This window comes from Haliotis asinina, chromosome 13, assembly GCF_037392515.1.
Source record: "Haliotis asinina isolate JCU_RB_2024 chromosome 13, JCU_Hal_asi_v2, whole genome shotgun sequence".
Lineage (NCBI taxonomy): Eukaryota > Metazoa > Mollusca > Gastropoda > Lepetellida > Haliotidae > Haliotis > Haliotis asinina.
In genome coordinates, this window is record NC_090292.1 from 18082807 (window position 1) to 18103805 (window position 20999).

The 20999-nt window shown below is 40.5% G+C and overlaps 1 protein-coding gene across 1 annotated transcript in view; it reads left to right on the forward strand.

Annotated features, from left to right (window-relative positions):
• The first annotated feature begins 4788 nt into the window (after positions 1–4788).
• LOC137259956 (alpha-1,3-mannosyl-glycoprotein 2-beta-N-acetylglucosaminyltransferase-like) overlaps positions 4789–20999 on the forward strand; it is a 57943-nt gene continuing 41732 nt past the window's right edge. Inside the window, exon 1 of the mRNA XM_067797615.1 lies at positions 4789–4959. The gene's annotated coding sequence lies outside the window, so the exon portion shown is untranslated. The remainder of the gene's footprint in view (positions 4960–20999) is intronic.

Consider the following 20999-nt stretch of genomic DNA (forward strand, 5'->3'; position numbering starts at 1 on the left):
CTCATCTTGCATGAATGGTCATTCTCTTGCTTTCAGTTCAGGAAATGTCATCTTTCTGGCCTGTCCCTTTAACACGTCTCAGTAGTCGGAATGTAGCCCACTGGTTTAAGAAGGCCAGGGTTAGATTCCCCACTCCGGTACAGTGTGTGAAGCCCATTTCTGGTGGCCACCGTTGTGATACTGTTGGAATATTACTATAATTGAAACTAAACTCACTTACTTAGTCAATCAATCGCGGCACATGGGTTCGAAATGAATGCCAAAGGGAGGCAATTCCGTACAGTGACGCGGCGCCTTGTACAATAGGACCACCTGTGTCCTTAGTAGAGCATTAACGCGAACACAACACACCTGTGCGCGGACATAATCCACACTCAGGAGAGGTTACCAAGGGCTTCAACGTTGGTCAAAGCTGTCTTTGTACATTTTCCATCAAAAATGCGTATAAAATGGCAAGAAAGTGGAACGAGTAGAACATCAAACAGAGATGAAAAGTCTTCATCAAAGTGGCATTATCGTTTATAAAGTATTTATATCAAAAATCAAATGTTTAATTTCCCTGATGCATAGCAGAAAACAAACGCTTCCCACAAAAATTAGGGAGCTAATGAAATGATAGTGAAGTGAAATTACGATGCACGACCATAAAATTAATTCCCGCCATGTTGATCAATATCTGGTATATCCACGTGTTGGGCAATAAATGCACGACTCTTTAATGGCACGCTATTGACTAACTTGCACATTCATAGGGTGCTCTTTAATGTTGTCCGCCATCCCACCGGAAGTGTTATCCATAGGTTGACAACTTCAGCTGCAGCTGGATCTATCCCGTACACTCTGCGATAAATCTGTTTGTTTGTTTCTTTCTTTCTTTATTGTTTAAGGAGGTATTCAGCATAATTATGTCCACCCTCTTTGACTGTGTTACATATAGAAGGAGTGGAGGTTCGCTGGTTTGTTTGTTTGTTTACTGTTTAACGCAATATTCCAACTGTATGGCGGCGGTCTGCAAAAAGTCGTGTCTGAACCAGAGAATCCAGTGACTGACAGCATGAACATAGACCTACGGAATGACGATAAGATGACTTGTGTCCACCACGTCAGCGAGGGTGACCACCCGATCCCATTAGCCGCCGTTTACGATAAGCGTGGGTTGCTGAAGACCAATATTTATCGGGATCTTCAATGGTTTCTGGAGAAATTCCACATTGCTCTGTTGGAATGAACAAGTAATCAGATTTTAACATGCCCGTTTGATATCCAAAGACAACAAATAATGCCTTCAGATCGGGGATAATCGGTGATGGCCAGGGCACGACGTGGTCTGGCATTGTCAACCGGTCGTTTCAACGTTTCGGTTGATAATTATAGCGAAAGGAACAGCGACGGGACACACAATTACGTCAACACATCCCCTGACAGTAAATATCACAATAACCAAACACGTTTCTCTGTGGTGTGCCATGACGCTTCCGCCTATGTCAGCGTCCATCACCGCTCCATTTCCTGCAAAAGTTTCTGCAGTCTAATGAATATTGCGTAACGATAGGGGCAACCGCAATGCTTACCAATTTTTAAGGTCACGCCCTTTCTTCTTGTCTACATGCATAGATCGATGTGCTGTTGATTATTGGACTATGCTTGTCGTAAGAGGTGACTAACTTGAAAGGGCGATTAGGCTCGCTGACTTGGTTGACACGTGTCATAGGTTCCCACTTGCGCAGATCGATGCTCATGTTGTTGATCACTAGATTGTGCTGTTCAGACTCGATTATTTACAGATGGAATATCGCTGAGTGCGGCGTAAAATGACAAACAAACCGTCCTTGCGGGACCGGTTTTAGGAAGGTATACTGCATTGTGCATTTCATGCTATGAGACCGCTCTAAGTGTCGTATTTTTAGGCCTGCCACACGTTATCAGCACATGTGGTGAGAGTTTCATTCCCACCACTGTGCGTGCTTATGGTTCAGTAAGCAACACAATTAAAGGTCACAATGTTCCAAGAGTAATAATGCTTTGTATACGTGGATACTGTGTAGCAAACTATATCTGCATACGAAAGTATACAGTGTGTACATAATTCCATGTGGGTAATACAGAAACCACCACGTTCATACACTTGTCATGCTGGTTCAATATATTCACGTTTGCAGCGATTACGCGTATAACGAACCGACAGATATATCTCGGCTCTGTTTGTTAAATATTTGATGTTTTAGTCAAATGCGAACCACGATCTACCGTTTTTGACGAAGGAAATTTAGAGGTCCCTTTGAATCCGATACAACCACAGTATTCTGCATTACGAAACTCGACGTTGCATTCTCATTTCCTGATAAAATACAAACATTCGTTTCGTTAAATCATTCGTTACACATATTCTTGTAGTAATTACTACTTCTGAACACACTAATATTCAACTATAGGATAAAAATAGGAACTGTGCATTCAGCAAGTTAACATCTGCATGACGTAGATGACGTCCTTGACCTTGCAGTGCTTTCGGATCTATACATGAGAGTTATGACACTAACGATAATGCCCTTCTCACTGGATTGTAGTGGATGGACAGTCTGTCCCAGAAGTAAGTTGTCTTATTAAAGATATGTGTCCACAAAACATTAAAATCCAAATGGAACGTTCAACGTTGCTCCACTGGCACAATACGCGAAGCCTATTTCTGGTGTCCGCCGTGATATTTCTGGAATATTTGCTAAATGCGGCGTAAACCTAAACTCAGCCGATTTGTTATTACCAACGTCGTTATGTAACCCACGACATACCCAACAGGTCTAAAATAATAATAACACAATCAGAATAAAAATATAAAAATAGATTTCTTTACGCTTTCAACGCATACTAGTGACGGTAGTGAAATATGCCTGAATGTGGAAAACAAGAAATGGAAACGGGTGCTTTAAGTCAAGAGGGGATAACGGTAAGCTGGGTTTAAGGTTAAAGTCGAGTTCAACAGCTGAGTGTGAGCTGTATACTGTACGTGATGTTCACATGAAGAGAGATGCATGGACAGGAGTGTGTGGATATCTCCCGCATCTCTTGCAGATAGGTGGTGAGAGACGGTGTCTGGTGTCGATGACGAAGACAATGATCTGTACAATGAAGTGCTAATCTCGCACTTGATGTGACGGCGTTGGCATCATCACTAACTCAGTCAGATAAAATCTGTTGAAGACTGCCCCTCCATCCATCGCGAGTTTCGAATCCTAGACACGGGTGTAGCTTCATGGCTACATCTCACCTGGGTTTTACAAATGTTCACAGCCTGTTTCCAGTTTGGCTTTTCTCATAAGGTGGGTTAGGGCTGAAGCGGATTTGGTTTGGTTGGGAGAGGCGGTGTGAGATTGGAGTGAGGTGGTGTGGGGTTGGAGTGAGGTGGTGTGGGGTTGGAGTGAGGGAGTGAGGCGGTGTGAGACTGGAGTGAGGTGGTGTGCGGTTGGAGTGAGGGAGTGAGGTGGTGTGGGGTTGGAGTGAGGTTAACCTCGTGTTGTTAATGTCACCGTGTTGGTGATAATGTCGGGTTGTCACTTTCAACGCACTGTCAATACCACCTCAGCATCAGGCTGTCATCAACACCACCGCGTTATGTCATCACAGGGATTATGCCATATTGTTATATCAACACGAATTCTTGTAACTGTCAATAATGTTTTAAATTATGAAATTGATTTGAAAAATATCTTAATTAGTTTCTCTAACGCAGCCAAACGTGTACATAAATATAACACTGCTACATACTTGAAACAACAAAGTATGTAAAAAATTCGATGAATTCAATACACAGTGATCAGATTCGACACTGAAATTCAGCTGACTCAAGAGAAGATGACTTAGAATATTTGACAACACCTTTTCAACAATACAGGCAAGTCCAGTTGAAGTGCAGATCGTCCCCATTGTATATTATACTAGAGCTGGAGTTTTTAGTGCGCCAATTTGTATTATACAAATTGGCACACTAAAGACTCCAGGTAAAGACATATATCCAGTATGCATGCGTAAACGAAACCCAGTGGTCCCTCACCTGATTTACAAGTACAAATTGAGCAAATGATTGATGTGAGCATATTTTATTTAAAACCTTCTGTATCCAACTTTAACAGTCCATCGGTATTATGCACGTCATTGCGAAACTGTCATTTCTGTATTTACAAAAATGTAAATATTTATATATGCGAAAAAAGATTAACATTACAGCTGAAACGCGTACACCCATCTAACCAATGCAACGCAATGGCGCTTTTTGAATTCTTTAAATGGATGTCATACAGACAGCTAAAGTGTATGTTATCGTCTTAATAAGAAGTTGTCATTCATAATTCATTTTGTAGATAAACGTTGTATTTACGAACTGTGCACATGAATGTATTAGGAATATACAATTTATGTGGCCTTTAGACGTATTCATCTTCTTTATAGCTTTTAGAAAAATCACAATGGAAATGTATGGCAATAGAACTTCATGCATTAAAACATTAGATGGCTCTCGGCCGGTTTATTGACTCAGAAACTCGTTTTAGTGGACACGCCCCCTGTCACACCCCCTTTTAAGGGTAAACTAGGGAGAATAATTATTTCTATAAATTACCTGATCAGAGAGAATAGAGGTGTTCATAAATTATAGATATTGAACATAATCTACTATATATTCTTACGATCATACTAGAAAAAGTCTCCAAACGTTATGTTTTCATCTGTTCTGTCTTGTCGTAAATGTAAATGAGTTGATCAATTTTCTCGCAATAACTGCTCCCTGACGGAAGTGCCTTCATCAAATGCCACATTTTCATCATGGCGGATGATAGTCGGTGTAGCAGATAAACCAGATAATATTTTACTGTTTGCTCGATTTGCTAGGTATACTGAACACCAAGCCTCAGCCGTTGCGTCGACTTGGCCACCCTCCACCGTGCATTATTGATTTTTACAGTTCAGGTAAGCCGGTTTCTTCTATACTCAGGGAACATTCGCCGGATTTCATGTCACGGTTTGTTCCAGCGACCCTTCGTAACCCGTGACCTAGACTTGAGTGTCACCATGCGAGTCTGTGTACACTGACAACACCCCCATTGTGATAACATTTTCTGTATATCCATGACACGTGTGGCTTATGGTTTTTTTTCTAACGGAATTTTAGTGACGTTTTAAAAACTGAGGACGATAAGCTATGCTTATTTGCCCCAGCTGTTCCCTCGTGGTATACAACGAAACAACTCATACCATATTACCAACTACATATGGAGTATTGCAGTAATATACCGTCGAGCATATCGGTGTTCTAAATCTGTTTTAGCAAGCCCGCTGTTTGTAACGGACACGCATCATGTACTTTCAAGGTTAATTTCTTGTGAATTTATTTACCAGATCCAATGATCTTTACGTGTTATGCTGGATAAATTATTGTACTTTCTCAAATCCACGTATCACCTTTATGAATCCAGGGATTCAGGTCCAAACAATGTTCATGTTTGAAGACTTACTATACAACTCGTACGTAAGAAGTTCAAGATCATTCTGTTGGTCTACGATGATTGTTTTTGATTGTGTTGAACACAAATCTGTTTAGGTTGAGATGTTATGACCATGATGACAGCAGATTTCACATTTATCATGAGGCAGCTGTAGGCAGATTTCGCATTTTATCACGAGGCAGTTGTTGGCAGTAAAGAAATGTCATTTAGTGTAGTATTGCTCTTATTGATTGGTGGGTCAGGAAAATGTAAACGGCAGTCTTTGAAATTCATGATAGTCAACAGGTCCTGGATTTCTAAATTGTTCTGTGTGACTTAGCATTTGAGTGCTATATTTCTGAACCAGATCTCTGTATTTCAGAACTGTTATAAAAGGTAAAGATTTTATCTTGCTCAGGGCGGACTAGATGCAGTAAGACTTGTTGAAATCAGGTTTTAGAAAACTGCATTTTTACTGGACTGAAAAGTCTGTTTCAATCTTGATTCAGTAGGGAATAGTCCAGGAGATGTGACCATGTGGAGGGTTTCACAGAGTCACAGTGTGACTTCCAGAGTATGTGTAATACATGGAGTATTCTTACAGAGAAGGAAAATAAGAGAAAATACCAGCAAACATTGAACATGACAATGAATACCCCAAAAATCCAATGTTTTGAGGACCTTGACAAATGCTGTTCAATTTGTAATATTTTCCAGTGCCTCAAAACTAGAGACGATGATGATGTTTACATCAAAACATGGAAATAACAGGATATGAGTAATCTGTTGGAATTGCTATGTGTTTATGGTTAATAGTGCCAATACCGGTGCATTAATGCCAGTATACCCAGTCATATTCATAGTGTGCTGATATTCTGCCTCTTTCAGAGGCCAGGTTTTATTGATTCCTTGGTGTGTCTTACAGCTCCCCAGGATAAACGACCATTTAGCATCAGAATTATTCTTAATCGTGGCCTGCTTCAAACAAGTCAAGAGGTGGTATTTTTAAGCAGGAAAATGATGGATTTTGATGTGGCATAATGATCCCAATTTTTAAACATGTTAACGTTGTCATGCGGTATATCAGTTTAGTGTATTGCCCTGAGGTTAACAATGAAGACCAGGTAAACTTTCAAAGGTCTACTTGTCCGGGGTTGATGGCTACTTCAATTCAGTCGTAGGGCTTAAATCTTCTTCTGCTTTGGAGTTTCAATTTTAATGGAACAGTCAATGATGCTGCAGTGTAATATTTTTATGACAATATTACACTAGTGTAATAGTTATGACGTCGCAATGCTAAAACCACTGTTGCAATGGTACTAGACCCAGCTTGACTCGCGGAAAGCTGAGAGTCATCATACTATAGGCAATTTCACCACAGTTTCTGTCAATTTATGTTGTAAAGTAATAAACAGAATGCTAAACTTGCTTCCGTGAAATACCATTTTTATTTAACTCATGAAAGATTTAGTATCAATCTTGCTCTTGCTCGTTTGATACCAAATCATTAACTCATTTAATAAAAATGGTGTTACACAGAGTGTTGTTTAGTATCCTCTATGTATCACCTATGTTGGTTTATGATATATATCTTGTGGTTAGACTTGGTGACCTTATTCATTGTATTTCATACTGGGATGGCATGGATTGTTGGTGGTATATTGATCACATGTTCATCTGGTCCACATTCAGTGTCTTACAGTTCATACCTGTGAAAATCCAATTTAGAATTGGTCTTCAGCAACCTATACTTATCATGAAAGGTTACAGACAGGATTGGGTGGTCAGGCTTTCTGACTTGGTTCATGGTTGACACTCGTCATTGTATCCCAGTATGGTAGATCGATGCTGATGATGTTGATCACTGGATTGTCTGGTCCAGGCTGGTGCATCATACAGCTAAGCTCATTCACACTTACAGTTCATTATCATAACGGTGGAACGCTAGTATTTCTCTCTGCTGAGCTGGGCTAAAGATAACACAAAGAAAACTGCGTCCACTTTTGTTTTTTAAATCAAAGTTAATGCTGTGTGAAAACAGTTTGTGTTGATTAATCCTGTGTGAAAACAGTTTGTGTTGATTAATCCTGTGTGAAAACAGTGTATGTTGATTAATGCTGTGTGAAAACAGTTTGTGTTGATTAATCCTGTGTGAAAACAGTGTATGTTGATTAATGCTGTGTAAAAACAGTTTGTGTTGATTAATCCTGCCTGATAAAAAGTGTGTTGATTAATCCTGCCTGATAACAGTTTGTGTTAATTAATCCTGTGTGAAAACAGTTTGTGTTGATTAATCCTGTGTGAAAACAGTTTGTGTTGATTAATCCTGTGTGAAAACAGTTTGTGTTGGTTGTGTTGATTGATGATACTTGTTGTTACCCTCCCTTGCAATCAACAATAACATGATACTACAAGAACTGGTCAGCAAGCAGTCAGTATACTGCCTGTTTCTTTACAGTGGACTCTCACCATGAACCCATTGTTAGCTGTGGGGTAGCCGAGTAGTCACAATGTTCACTTGTCACACTGAAGACCTGGGTTCAGTTCCCCACAGGGAAAATATGTATGAAGTCCATTGATGGTCCCATGCTATGAAATTGCTAGAATTTTCCTCACTCACATTATATACCTATGCGTAGAGTTTCAAAGCTCTCTTAGCGCTAAGATAGTGGTAAGTCCCATGCATTAACATTAAATCAAACCTCTCTTAGCGCTAAGATAGTGGTAAGTCCCATGCATTAACATTAAATCAAACCTCTCTTAGCGCTAAGACAGTGGTAAGTCCCATGCATTAATATTAACTTACAACTATCTTAGTGCTAAGATAGTGGTAAGTCCCATGCATAAACATTAACTAACAACTATCTTAGTGCTAAGATAGTGGTAAGTCCCATGCATTAATATTAACTAACAACTATCTTAGCGCTAAGATAATGGTAAGTCCCATGCATAAACATTAACTCACAACTATCCTAGCGCTAAGATAGTGGTAAGTCCCATGCACAAACATTAACTTACAACTATCTTAGCGCTAAGAGAGGTTAAACAGTCTAGGCCCTGCTGAAGTGAGTGAGTTAAGTTTTACACGGTATTGGCGATATTTCATTTATATGGCAGCAGTCTATAAATAACTGACTAGGGACCAGTGAATCCAGTAATCAACATTATGTGCATTGATGTACGTAATTTGTAAATCCATTGTACTTTGAGACAAGTGCTCGCATGCAGATGTATCTGTAGGACTGTGGAATACTCTTGAATTCACCATTGAAGTCCATTTCACTTGCACATTATAGTTTTGTGAATTTCATCTTCTGAACATATCTCCGTCAAAAACCATATTGTCTGCAGCTCCAGACAGCTCAAAATTGACCTTCAGACCAAGAATATTTGACTGTTCCATTAAGATTGATTTTCTGCGTATTGTTGAAACAAGAACATTAAAAATTCAATGTTTCTCCTTGCTAGCAGTGTCTCAGAATATTCCTCGCAGACAACCACATGCTTCAGGGTTCACTTCTTGAAGAAAGTTTTCTCCCAATTTCACCATCTTGCAGGGTAATGATAATGAATGGCTTAGAATGGCCATTATTTGATTGGTCAGTGAAAAGCCGTCCAGAGCTGTCGATATCGCCTTGCATAGTTTGTTCAACCCAGCTTTTGTAAACATCAATAAAACGTGGATCCCATTCTCAAACAGTTGGCGGTGCATTTACATATGAAAGCCATGGACGTCTTTCTCAGAGTTGATGGTAATACGGCTTGATTGCAAGCACCTCTTGAGACGCACACCCTGTGCAGGTTTTGTTGTAGTAATGATGGGGAGATAACCCCTGTGATGTAATGGAATAGATGTGTTCAAAGTACCCTTATGCTTTCAGTATAATGATACATTTACATCCAGACATGAATGGGGGTCGTCTCAAATGTATATGATGAAATTTACTCATGTGAGTGAGTGCGATAAAATTTACCATTTCTTTTGCACTATGCCCTTTTGAGATTGCTGTTTTGTCTTGTTTGTGTTAGAAGTGAATAATACATCCATTGTGTTTAATCCTCCATTATCTAGACAATGACTTGTGTGGTTTCTAATTTTGCCCCATGAAAATCCAATTCAGGGAACTGGTCTTCTGCAACCATATGCTTCTTGTTACATGTGGCTTAAGTGATTGGACCGGGGGTCTCAGAAGTTCTGGGGTAGAATAGGCCTTCAGTCTCCCGTGCTTGTCTTAAAAGGCGACTATGCTTGTCATAAGAGGTGACTATGCTTGTCATACGAGGCGACTAACAGGATCAGGTGGTCACTTGCTGACTTAGTTGACACATGTCACCGGTTTCCAATTGTGTGCATCGATGCTCTTGAACCCGTGAAGGTCCCGGGGTAGAATAGGCCTTCAGCAACCCATGCTTGCCATAAAAGGCGACTCAGCTTGTCGTAAGAGGCGACTAACGGGATCGGGTGGTCAGGCTCGCTGACTTGGTTGACGCATGTCATCGGTTCCCAATTGCGCAGATCGATGCTCATGTTGTTGATCACTGGATTGTCTGGTCCAGACTCGATTATTTACAGACCGCCGCCATATAGCTGTAATATTGCTGAGTGCGGCGTAAAACTCAACTCACTCACTCACTCACTCATCGATGCTCTTGCTGTTGATCACTGGATTGTCTTGTCCAGACTCGATTATTTACAAACCTCCGCTATATAGCAGGAATATTGCATAAGTGCAGCAAAAAACTAAACTCTCTCACTGATCGTGTGGTCATTATATCCAAATTGCATAGACTGGTGCTCATGATGTTGCTCACTAGATTGCCTGGACAAGATTGATTATTAATAGAAAGCCATCACGTGTTTGGACTGTTGGTGACATTGGTGTTAAAAACTACCAAAACGACACAACATTTATATTTTAAAATGAGTATGTTGTATGAGATATATTGCAATGAATATAGTCAGGCACACCGATGTGGTGGTTACCATGGTTACAAGACTGACCATGTTTTACATGTCAAATTCAAGTCATTGTGCTCATTTGAAAAGAAAATTAAATTAAACTGAGGATTTGCAGCAGTTAAGTAGTCAACAATTTGAATGTGTAGTGCAAAGAGTTACTTAGGTAAGCTAATGCCTGGCTCTCATTTTGCTGATGATCAGGACGGTGGAGGTAACCTAGTGGTTGAAGCGTTCCCTTGTCACGCTGAAGACTGAGGTTCAATTCCCACATGGGCACAATGTGTGAAACTCATTTCTGGTATCCCCGCATGATATTGCTGGGATATTGTTTAAAGCGGCAGATGTTGTCAGTGATGCAAAAAGTATTTAATTTGTTTGATATTTATTTTCAGTTCATGTTGCCATCTGTTACCATTTTTGCCACATGTTATAGATGTCATGTGAATATAAAATAATAAGTTATTTTTTTTATTCAGCTTAATGTGTTTTGGATAGATCATGATGAACATCCATTAGTATTGGACTAGAGTATGTCTTCATCAAACAATGTGTGTGCTTGACGAATGCAAGGATCAAAGTTATCAGTGCCATCGTACAAATGGCACAGCTAAGATTGAAATGGCAAGGTTAAATTCTTATCTGTGTGCCCTTATGGCACACTTCATTTGTTTGCGAAAGTGCATTAAAGAATGTTTTCACCATTATTATCTTTCATGATTTAAAGTGACATTATAATGTGTACAGGTCAGACAGCCAGCTAAACATCATTGTCTTTTCAAAGTTTGAGGTCAGTGAATAAACAAAAATACATACCTTGCATTGTTATATTGCTCATGATTTATTGGTGATTGTTACAACTACAACTTTCACATTTTCTTCAAGTCATGTAATGTTTTGACGTTCATTTTAATGGACCATGAATTTATGGCACACCTAAAACTGAAATGGCACACTTAAAATGATCATGACAGTGTCCTTGAGGCACACTTGAAAAAAACTTAATTTCGATCCCTGGAATGTGATCACGCGATCAGGTTCTCTGATTCTGCCATTGTAGTTCCTCATATCCCACTTAATGGATTGTCAATATATTGTATACTGCGGGATTCATGTAGGTCTCTTACAGCTATGGGATTGTTCCTCTGGTGATGGTGTGTTATCCTTCTCTGATGGTTATATCTTTGATCATGCTGTCAATCACTGGATTGTTTGACCCAGACTACATAATTTACAGGTGATGTGTTACACAATGACCATGTAATGCCAAAAGACATCAAATATCAGTGTGAGAAACTGGATCTTAGTTGGTTCACTGTCTATAGAACCGGTGGCTATTTCATACATTGAAACAGATGAACATGATGAATTGTTGCCTCGCTTAGGAGTCGACAATAAAGCGAGATAAAGAGGGCAGATCAGCTAAGGCACATTATGCAGTGTCTGAATGAGGGAGGATATCTCAGTGGACTATTACAATTACCAGGAAAAACCCTCACTCATGAACGACACGACACCTGAACCGTGATGGTCCCGAGGTGGAATAGGCCTTCAGGAACCCATGCTTGCCATAGAAGGCGACTATGCTTGTCGTGAGAGGCGACTAATGGGATCGGATGGTCAGGCTTGCTGACATGGTTGAAACATGTGGATTGTCTGGCTTGATTATTTACAGACTGCCGCCATATAGCTGGACTATTGCTGACTGCAGCATAAATCTAAACTCGCTCACTCACTCACAACATGACACCCACATCTCATTTGACCTAAACTCTTTTAGTTTAAGATTAATTTCTATTTGTCAGATTTTGACTATTTCATTTTACTACTTATGACATGCTCCCTTTCTGCCTGTATCGATTTGTCATAAAATTTTGTTGCTGTGCATTTTTCTTGTGTAACTGAAAAACCAACTGAAAATAGTATAAATCTCATCCAGTGATCATGCAAAGCCTAACCATGTCTTTATGAACTTTCAAGCGCCCTTTTTGTGGCTTATTGATCTGTTTGTGCGGTTTATTAGATTAGAATTCCTCAAGTGACACACAGATACGGAACATTGCATAAAAAATCACGATTGGAAATGTTAAACTATTTTTTTCTGTTTGAGATGGCCCATGTTCAGATATTGATCTGTAGTGTGTATGAATCTTGTGTTGTGCGGTGACTGTGATCCTTGTACGTGACAGGAAGTGGTTCCTTTCAAAGCAGGAGGATCAAATCCTAGGATAGTATATGCATGAGGATAAATACACAGCAGATGGCAGGTCTGAGAGGGAAGAACATGTGCATTGATAGTACACAGGAGAGGATAGTACTCTGGAGAGGACAGCACACAAGATAGTACACAGGAGAGGATACTACTCTGAAGAGGACAGCACACAAGATAGTACATAGGAGTCTAAGGGCAGTCATAAGAGGATAGTACGTGCACGGATAGTACACAGGAGAGGACAGTCGTAAGAGGATAGAACATGGGCAAGGATAGTACACAGGAAAGGATAGTGCACAAGATAGTAAGCAGAAGATACTACACAGGTTACAACATACTACTGACACTAGAGAGGATAGTACATTTGAAGTCAGTACAAGCATAAGGATAGTAGTATACAGGAGAGGATAGTGCACAAGATAGTACACAGAAGATAGTACCCAGGATAGAACACTGGGGAGGATAGTGCACAAGATAGTACACAGAAGATAGTACCCAGGATAGAACACTGGAGAGGATAGTGCACAAGATAGTACACAGAAGATAGTACCCAGGATAGAACACTGGAGAGGATAGTTCATGTATGAGGTTAGTACAAGCTTGAGGACAGTACACTGAAAAGATGGTACACATGACAGGATAGTACACAACTGGATGGAGGTAGCACTGTTTATGTTTCACATCCTGTCACTTGCGGATGTGAATGTCTTCAATGCTTTTCTCTGTTACTGTTCATGATTTGTACGTGAAAAGAATCAGTGTTAGAAGTTAACTATAGGGTAGTCTGTGGGTATATAATATTTGATACTAGGATATTGAATTTTGGAGGATCTCTCTCTCTCACTTTCTCTCACTCACTCACTCACTCACTCACTCACTCACTCACTCACTCACTCACTACTAGGGGTCAAGGTGTATAACCACATTTTAACATTGGCTGATTGGCTGAGAAGACCTTACGGCTTTAGATTCTCAATGTCCTCAAATTAGGTCTTCGATACTGACATGGTGGCAAGATGTCTTCCTTCATTCTGCTGAGTGGTTGATTTGGTTCAGCCAAGCCCATCCATCATCAAGATTGATGAATTACGTTTGGATATTTTGACATCTGATGGTTGATCACATCCAATGCTTAATCCTTGTGAAGAAGAGAATTGGTTTGGTTGTTGTTGTTTAACACAGCAGTCTGTAAAAAATGTAGTCTGGACCAGACAGTCCAGTGATCAACAGCATGAGCATCGTTATATACCCAGATGGGATACAATGACGTGTTAAGAAAGTCAGCGAGTCTGACCACCCAATCCCATTAGTTGGCTCTTGCGTCAAGCATGGGTTATTGAAGATCAATTCTAACCCGGATCTTCACAGGTTTGATGGCTGTAGTAAGAGCATTCCTGGCAGACTTGTATATGGTAACCCAGTTAACAGGGTATTGTGTTGAAGTGTAATACTTTTTGTTTTGGCCTAAATGTTGGGTTTTTTTTCATCCTAATCAATAGCAACAGTTTGTCGATAAAGCAGATGCACTTCAGCTTTGCTGCAGTTATAAAATAAAACCCAGGTCCTTGAGCAGACTTATGGACGTTTTCGTTGAGCACGGATATGAAGACTCTTACACAACAGGCTTGTAATCAATATTGACCGTAACACTGGGCATGGGAGACTACAAACAATCCTCTTTAACTGTCAGAATTGAAATTAGAATTGATCTGGCACACAGATTGTATTCAGAAAACTGGCAAGATAGTTGATTTCCATAAGCATCTGGGTCTGACTCTCAAGTACACGTAATAACAGAATAATAACCATGACCGTAGAGTGAGTGAGTGAGTGAGAGAGAGAGATTTTACACCACTTTTAGAAACCTTACTTCAACAGGACATAAGAGAATGGCTTCACACATTGTATCTTTGAGGGGGATGAAACCTTTTCATTGTGACGAGCAAATTCTTTTACCACCACCTGCTAGTCAACTGAAATTGTCAAGTATTTATCCAGTGAGTAGTTTGCCATGTTCTGACATCTGGTATGAAAACAGTATTTGAAATTAATTTTGTTATGAAGTAACAAGTACTTGCTACCATGTTTAAAAACAGGTAGCAAAGTCCCTTGCCAGGGAGCAGCATTATTTCCTGTTTTGTAAACTACATCATATGATCAGTTCACAGTGTGTTCAAAAACCACTGCATGCTGGTATTTATCAAGGTACGCAAAAGTAATACATTTACTTGGGTTAGAAGATGACGTTTTATCGCCCTGACACTTCAGGAAATGGTCAATGCCCACTATCAAACATATGAAGCGGTGTTATCTTAACTCATACATACATGTCGTTTTCTGATTGGCAAAGTCTCGGTCTTCTATTATTTTCAATGTACCCCTTTTAAGGTACTTTGCAATGTACCCCACTGCCAATGGCAGCTCATTTGGTACTTTGTGTTAATACTTCTGTATCTCGAATAACATTGAATGAGGCATTGATGCATGGAAATTACTTTTACTTTTGCGAATGCAAATGGATGGAAGGGTTGATAACTCTAAATTCGTTTTTCTTGTTTTGTCTGCAAAATCTAGCGATGGCTACGAAAAAAATTTGCCTCACATTCCAATACATAGATTTTGATAATATGTTCAAATGTAGTTAGAACTGTGAATATCAAGAAGAGGTGTCGCACTGCAGCAATCGTAACCTGCAGGAAAGACAGCAAGATGCATGATTCGATTCGTTAGATTCACACAGGTTGGCTGAAGTGTACGATCAGATACCCATGCTTCAAACAGTTCCAGATTATCATTGAGGTGTTAAGTAAGATAAATATGTTGTTCACTGGTCACTTGAGGCCCATGGGTTGATGTACCCTTGATGATTGTTCTTGTGTACTAGGGTACATCACCTCCTGCCCCCCTCGTGACCAATTACTAGGGTACATCACCTCTTGCCCTCCTCGTGACCAGTTATGAGGGTACATCACCTCATGCCCCTGTCATGACCAGTTACGAGGGTACATCACCTCATGCCCCCCTCATGACCAGTTATGAGGGTACATCACCTCATGCCCCCCTCATGACCAGTTAATAGGGTACATCACCTCATGCCCCCCTCATGAACAGTTAATAGGGTACATCACCTCATGCCCCCCTCATGACCAGTTACGAGGGTACATCACTTCATGCCCCCCTCATGACCAGTTATGCGGGTACATCATCTCATGCCCCCCTCATGAACAGTTAATAGGGTACATCACCTCATGCCCCCCTCATGAACAGTTAATAAGGTACATCATCTCATGCCCCCCTCTTGACCAGTTAATAAGGTACATCATCTCATGCCCCCCTCATGAACAGTTGATAGGGTACATCATCTCATGCCCCCCTCATGACCAGTTAATAAGGTACATCATCTCATGCCCCCCTCATGACCAGTTAATAAGGTACATCATCTCATGCCCCCCTCATGACCAGTTAATAAGGTACATCATCTCATGCCCCCCTCATGACCAGTTAATAAGGTACATCATCTCATGCCCCCCTCATGAACAGTTAATAGGGTACATCATCTCATGCCCCCCTCATGACCAGTTAATAAGGTACATCATCTCATGCCCCCCTCATGAACAGTTAATATGGTACATCATCTCATGCCCCCCTCATGACCAGTTAATAAGGTACATCATCTCATGCCCCCCTCATGACCAGTTAATAGGGTACATCATCTCATGCCCCCCTCATGACCAGTTAATAAGGTACATCATCTCATGGCCCCCTCATGACCAGTTAATAAGGTACATCATCTCATGGCTCCCTCATGACCAGTTAATAAGGTACATCATCTCATGTCCCCCTCATGAACAGTTGATAGGGTACATCATCTCATGGCTCCCTCATGACCAGTTAATAAGGTACATCATCTCATGCCCCCCTCATGAACAGTTAATAGGGTACATCATCTCATGCCCCCCTCATGAACAGTTAATAGGGTACATCATCTCATGCCCCCCTCATGACCAGTTAATAAGGTACATCATCTCATGCCCCCCTCATGACCAGTTAATAAAGTACATCATCTCATGCCCCCCTCATGACCAGTTAATAAGGTACATCATCTCATGCCCCCCTCATGAACAGTTGATAGGGTACATCATCTCATGGCCCCCTCATGAACAGTTAATAAGGTACATCATCTCATGCCCCCCACCCCAACGACCAGTGGACAACTTATAATGTTATACCTCTGCATATGTGCACTGAACTGCCTGGTTCTGTGTCACAGTCATGTTAGTACTGCAATGCATATGTGACCACGATAAGTTACAATGATCAATTTTTAAAATTTAATACCAGTATTGGTAAGGTTACAACTTTAATACAAGTGAAATTGGAGATATCCTTTAAATATCAGTGCTAACAGATGAGCATAAGCGATTTCTCTAAAAAATACCTGATAGCAATTTGTTGCTACTTTGTGTATTTTCAGGTAGCAAAATTGGATTTTGAATCTACAACCTGAAAGAGTTAATTTCAAACCCTGTATGAAACGAACTGGGTTCAGGCCACCCACAGACACCCATGTGTGCAGGGGTTCAAAAACTTTTTTAAAAGTCACTTGACAAGTAACTTTAAGAATGTAAGTTGTCCTGGCTAATTTTCCACTTGCGCCAGTTTTTACGTTATAATCATGAAAAGAATAAATCAACATGGTCTACTTGATGTTAATGTTTACTGGACTATTTATTGTAAAGTGATAAATAGCCAAAAAAGATAACCCTACTTTATTATCATCACAACATTTTTAGAGCTACACTTTGAGCAGATATGAAATTTGCAGTTTGAACCATAAGCAGAAATTATCTAGTAGCCCACAGACAAGTAAAATACCATTATTTGATTGCCTAAAATGAAAACTGGTTTGTCCTGGGCATTGGGTGATGGGATTTTTAACCCCTTTTGTGTCATTGCTGTGTGGTCGATAGATCTCAAACAGATGCGTGTCAAGCCGACTTTTTCATGTAAGCCCAATAGGTTGGAAAGCTTTATATTTAGATGGTATAGAGGGCTTGGCCAACCTTGTGAGCAACAATTATGTGGAAACCTGTACTTGTATTTGTAATGGTGGCTATTTTCTTCTTGAATGTGATGATAGGAAGCCTTGCTCACCCATGTTGGGTTAATTACAGGCACATTGGTGTACTGTGGGTTACGAACACAGTCTTTGTTTTTCTACATGTCTGTTAAGAAACAATGTGACATTTCTCTAAAACAATTTGCTTTTTGACCTTTATTTTCTTTTTTTTCTGACTTCAATTACAACTTCAGGTGTTAAAAATGTTCACTGTCAGTGCTGAGAAGTTAAAAACTGATGGATAATCTGCACGATGTTTTGTTTATGTATACTGACAAAACTAATGCAAATTTGAAACTTGCTGATTCTGTTGCCAAACATATTCTTCCAACTTTGGAAAACATGTTTGAGTTCAAAATCATCATCAGTCAGGGTTGTTTGCAGGGTTGACAATTTTCCTCAAATCCACGGCCTGCGGCCATCATACCCCTTCACTTGTTGCCATCCCTGTCTTTGATATAGAAATCTGTTTTTAGGTACACAATTTCTGGCCAGCTTGTCAGACAAACTTTCTGAGCTAACTTTCTAACTCCAGTGCCACACCAAATGTCACCTACTTGAAAATATGTGGACACACATAAGCATAAGTCATGGTGATAAAAATAAATACATAATAATAATAAAATACATAAAATTGTGGTTAGTTTTAATTACTGGATGTGCTTTTAACATCTTTCACTATTTCATCCAATCACAGCTGTCACAGGCCTCTGTCTCTTCAGACTTGTTTGCATACAGTATTCTCTCAGGGAGCATGTGACTCTGATTTAAAACATTTTGTTCATCTTGGCCCACTAAATTCCAAAGGTTTTGTCTTGACTCATAGGACCTGTGAAGGTCCCAAGGTAGAAGAGGCGTTCGGCAACCCTTGCTTGCCATAAAAGGCAACTATGCTTGTCATAAGAGGCGACTAACAGAATCGGGTGGTCAGCCTCGCTGACTTGGTGGACACATGTCATCAGTTCCCAATTGTGCAGATCGATGCTCATGTTGTTGGTCACTGGATTGTCTGGTCCAGACTCGATTATTTACAGACTGCAGCCATATGGTTGGAATATTGCTGAGTGCGGCGTGAAACTAAACTCACTCACTCACTGACGACTCATAGACATGGTGGTCCCCAGGATGCCTAATTATGAGTTTTAAGGGCCCATGCAGGCAATACAAGGGTCCTGTGAAGTACTAGTGTTAAGAGCTGTAAGTTCTGATCATTTCTTTCCAGCTTAGAATGAATCAGTTAGACTGATAGATGGAATGATGCATGTAGCTGCTAGCTAAGTCATAGATGTGTTGTGGGTCAAGCGAATAGTATTGTGCAGTGAATGTAACATCTTTGTCAATTCTCTACGTTTGTGCTGACTAAATGCATATATACATGTCATGTGAAGCCTGAATTTGTGACCATCAGTGTTTGAAGACCTGTAGCATGTTTGGAACCCAGCCCATGTGTATGTGAATCCCATTTCTGGTGTTCCCTCATGATATTACTGGAATATTGTTAAATGTGGTAGAAGACACTGCTTGCTCTCTCACCCACTCGCTCACCCACCCACTCACTCACTCAATCACCCACTCAATCACCCACCCATCCTGTATTCAGCATATGAATGAAGAAGACAATTATGGTGGCTTGTGTTGTATATGTGTATGATAATTTCTGCATATGAGGTGCATCTTCAGGGACCAGTCAATCATCTCATCTTCATTCATGTCATGCAGTGTCATGTGGTGATAGACATGTGAATCCTCTGAGATTGGTAATAACCCTCTGCTTGATTGATGTGTTCACAAACATTTGTCTTGTGGGGATAATGTACATACTGGCAAATAAGGTTAAGTTGGAACTGCACAGAGAATGCATTTACAAGAAGTAGGTGGTGCACGGCAAAGCAAACCCGTTTGGTTTGTGGAAGGAGAACAGATGTAGGCTAGTGCAGGTGCAGTGCAGGACAACGAAATTGATTCTTTGTGTTGGAGTTTGCTGAGACAGGCTACATGCTTCACCCATTGCACTAAACTTGATCATGGACAACCTTAGGTTCTTTGTTCACAATGGCAAGCATGAGTGGGCGTTGCTCACACATGCTAGTACGAGTTAAATGCAAGGTCGATGCTCAACTTACCCTTGTTTGCTCATAGTAATATGCAACAATTTTATTGCACCCTATTACTTTTAGACCCATGAAGGTCCTGGTTAGAATTGATCTTCATTAACCTATGCTTGACACGAGATGCGATAAACGGGATCGATGGTCAGACTCGCTGGTGTGGTTGACACGTCATTGTTTGCCAATTATGTAGATGGATACTCATACTGTTGATCACTGGAATGTCTGGTCCAGACTCAATTATTTACAGGCTGCTGCCATATAGGTGGTATATTCCTGAAAGCGTCATGGAAGTAAACTCACTTGTTTACTCACTCACTCACTCACTCACTCACTCACTCACTCACTCACTCACTCACTCACTCACTCACTCACTCACTCACTCAGTTAGATAGTAACTAATTCACTGTACTGCACTGTGTTTGAGAAAAGTGTCCAGCAGATGTCGCATCAGGCCAGTAGTTTGAAGAATGTATGGATCCCAAAGGAAGTAAGTTGTCGAGATATTTGTCAATGTCAATCACTGGATTGTTTGGCCCAGACATATCTCCAGACTCTGTTAACCATCACGCTCACATGCTTTGATTACATCTCACCCTCCCCCATCACGCTCACATGCCTTGATTACATCCAACCCTCCCCATCATGCTTACATGCCTTGATTACATCCAACCCACCCCATCATGCTTACATGGCTTGATTACATCCAACCCTCCCCATCATGCTTACATGGCTTGATTACATCCAACCCTCCCCATCATGCTTACATGGCTTGATTACATCCAACCCTCCCCATCATGCTTACATGCCTTGATTACATCCAACCCTCCCCTATCATGCTTACATGGCTTGATTACATCCAACCCACCCCATCATGCTTACATGGCTTGATTACATCCAACCCACCCCATCATGCTTACATGCCTTGATTACATCCAACCCTCCCCTATCAGGCTCACATGCCTTGATTATATCCCAAGCATTGTTCAAGGGGGTGTTTGCTCAAGTCCAAGTCATATACAGAATATGAAATGATTTGTGGCTGGTCCCTGGTTTCTGTCAATGATTTCTACAAGTAATTGCGAGGCCGTGGTCCTTTGGGTGTCGTATTTGATCTGAATCTCAGTCC